This window comes from Antrostomus carolinensis, unplaced genomic scaffold (assembly GCF_000700745.2).
Source record: "Antrostomus carolinensis isolate BGI_N321 unplaced genomic scaffold, ASM70074v2 scaffold20563, whole genome shotgun sequence".
Lineage (NCBI taxonomy): Eukaryota > Metazoa > Chordata > Aves > Caprimulgiformes > Caprimulgidae > Antrostomus > Antrostomus carolinensis.
This window is the reverse complement of record NW_010307496.1, coordinates 2,002-5,522: the sequence shown is the minus strand read 5'-3', so window position 1 is coordinate 5,522 and position 3,521 is coordinate 2,002.

Here is a 3,521-nt window from a genome sequence, read left to right as displayed (position 1 = left end):
AGCTAAAGCACCAAGTGGAGCACAAGCTGAAAAGCTCTACTGGGATTATAAATGGAGATCTCTGCTGCCAACATTGATGGTGAAGAGAAGTTTGTTCTAGAAAGGTCAAGGACAGATGAGCTGAAGCGGTAGGAAGAATTAAAGCAAGTGTGATAGCGTAATTAAGTAAATCCAGATTCTTTGAATAAAATGTTATGTAAAAATAGAAGCCTCACACTGATTCATAGAGCACAGAATCGATTTCACTGACTGTTTAAATATTACACTTTATGCTGAAGTGAATACAGAGCAGCATAAGTTATGCTAATATCTATGTGCAGTTCCAAAATTAATCCTCTTACATTATCAGAAAATTTAACATTGGCAACTCATATGATTTTTATATTGTAAATTGCAACATAACATTGTAACCCATGTTTATTAGGCTTTCTTCAGAAAAAGAGGGAAATATGGAAAGTGGAGACAAGCACTTTTCTAGGGGCAGCGTGTAATTGAGGGTGATCAAGTTTAATTAGAACATACCAATAACCTTAAGCCAAACATTGTAGGTTGAGTTTGACAATAACTGACTTAGATTCCAAAGTGACTCTAGATTGGAACTTTTTGTATTCTTGTATTAAATACAAGAATGTCCTTAAGAAAGCTTCTAAAATTAGACAGATGTGCAAACAGCTTGACAAAGGCTACTTTTAAATTATTTCCAGAATGCAGAATAGTAGTTTTGTGCAAACAACTGAATGTTGTATAATAGGCTAATTTTAAGTTTTTCCTCATCTTTGGACAGTAGTGGCCTTGTAGATTTGTGTATGTGCATTTATTACTTATTTGACTTTCTTGATTTCCCACTTCTCTTGGAAGGCAGAGCGTGATGTTGAGTATTTGATACTTTCTTCTGTGCTGTATATTCATCATCTGGTAAAATTGAAGGGTAAAAATGGGATATGACTACAAGAATTAAGTAATAGCAGCAATAACATGGAATTAGAAAAACAACCTGTTGTGGCTTACAACAAGAGCTGTATTACAGTCACATTTCCAGGAGAAGAAGAATAAGGTTACAGGAATAATGGTTATTTATGTACACATCTTCCAAGGCCCATGTATATAGAATTAGAATTAACAGTCAGAACTTTAGATGGAGAGGGGAGTATGGGCACACTGTCAAAATAAAGTCAAATTGAAATTACCATTCTGGAAAACTGAAGACATAAATTTAGCACTTATTTTTGCCATTCCTTACTGTACTTTTGCTTAAAAAGTGAGAGCTAGCGTTTTGCTAAAGCTTTAAAAAAAAAAAGGGGGGGGGGGGAGGGGGGAGGGAGTAAGGGACCCTTTTTTTTGGGGCAGGGGGGAGTGAAGTGTGAACACTGTCGTGCTAATCCAGTGTCAGAAAAATAAAGAATGGGAGAGGGGTTGAAACAGCACAAGTGGCGTACAGGGAAATGGAAAAACTCATCTTGCATTGCCTGGTGGCTCGTATAAGATAAAAATGCACTTTGGGTGCCTTGATATTATGCAGAAACTGATGACACAGAGTATCCAGGAAAAATAATTTTGTGAGATAACTAGTGTCAGATGCAGAAACTCAGAATTATACAACTTCTCAGCTAGCGCTTATCAACTGGTATAGCAGGTTGATATTCATCATTACTTCTCCTCTAATTTAACATCCAGTTGACTTTTTGCAGCAGTTATGAGTTCTGTCAAACAAACATGTAGAAGTGGAGCTGCAGAAGAAAAGAGCCTGAACCTCATTAGAAGTAATTTAGTATTAGTGCCAGTTTTAATGTCAATGTTCAAAAGTGAGTTAGAATAGAAGACCAAGGAAGGAAAAACAGTAATTGGAATTTCCAGAAATTAGTCTTGGATTTTCTATCTTTTAAATATCTGTAGAAAAATAGTTTTATAGTAAAACAGTCTAAATATTTTAATGTGGTTTCTCCTTCAAGCAAATCCCTGGTGCCACTGGTTTCATTCTACTGGCTGCATAAACCATTGCTCTTCCTTTTGCTCCTGCTGATGTGAAGTTGTGTGCGCTGTGTTGTCAACTCCTGTAGCTGGCTGGTGAAATACTTGCAAAATCTCATGTCCTCATTCCCCTTGCTCTGTGGAGAAATGTTTTATCATTTGAAGAAATTGCAGTGTAGCTGCGTTGTATGAAATAAGATTGAAAATTCTGAACTTTAATATTATTAAGAGAAGTTTGACTTTGCCAAATCAGTTCTGTTTAGTCTTCCATATTAAAAAGTTAAGAAAAGAATTGAAATTGGGTTGTAATTTGGATTGATTGAGACCGATTTTCTTCAATAAGATGAAAACCAACCAATTTTGCCTACAGCTATTATAATCACACAACTTTGAGTTAGAGGTGGCTGTTGTAAACACAAGTACTGTTTTCTCAGCATTCTGGATATGTTGGCTACAGGGGAACTATTTGCTTCAGTTCAGTGCTTGAACCCTATATAAATAAAATACCTGTTGCATATACAGAAAATGCTATTGTTTTGAGGTTCATTGTGGTATGAATTTCCCTAGTGGCTCAAATAGCCCTTTTTTGGAAACGAATGTTCATGCTTAAACCATTTTAATCTAAAATTCAACATGTTTACATCAGTCCTTTAAAGATTATTGTGATTGTGCTGTAACAGGTGCTATGCTCTGGATTACATTCTAGCCTGCTGATCCCCATCCATCACTCAAAGACAATAACATCAATAACAAAACTTCCTTTCGTGGGTGTTTAAAAAGCCTTAAAAGCTAGTATGTTATCGAAAGTATGTCACCATTACAATGAAACTAATAAAATATTGGTTTGATTTTGAAAAAAGCTGTGAATGCCTTTAAAAAAAAAAAGGGGGGGGGGAAAAATAACTAAAACAAACTAAACCAGAAAACCCCACAAATACAGCCACAGTTGTCATGCTTAAAAGTTGGTGATAATGTATTCTTGAAGCTAAATTATCTGTTTTTGACCAGAAAACCCCACAAATACAGCCACAGTTGTAAGCTTAAAAGTTGGTGATAATGTATTCTTGAAACTAAATTACCTGTTTTGACCATCACCCCAGCTGACAGCTTTCTCTCCAAGTCCTGTTATAATTGTATATGTTATATATACACTTCTCATAAGGCAGGAATTAGAAACTAGAGAGACTGTAAGAGCTAGGCTTATCTTTTAATTACTTCAAATGCTGGTAGCAAAAGAATTCTGAAGTGAAGTTATCATCTTGTATCAATGGAGAACCACAGCTGGGTAGATTTTACATCTAGGTATGAAGGCGTAAAACCAAATGTTGAAACTTCAGAAAACTTTGAGAGGAAAATACCTGGGCTATTACAGGAGCTGCTCCCTATTTGTAACAGGCTTCCTTTGTAAAACTTGAAGAAGTAAGAAGGCTTTCTTCCTGCTCAGCACCTCAAAGGTGGAGAAAATCTAAACAAAAAGAAAGGCTTATATAAAGGATTTGTCTGATTTACCAATAGTGACAAAATCTGTGATCTTTAAGCCTGGATTCAACTGA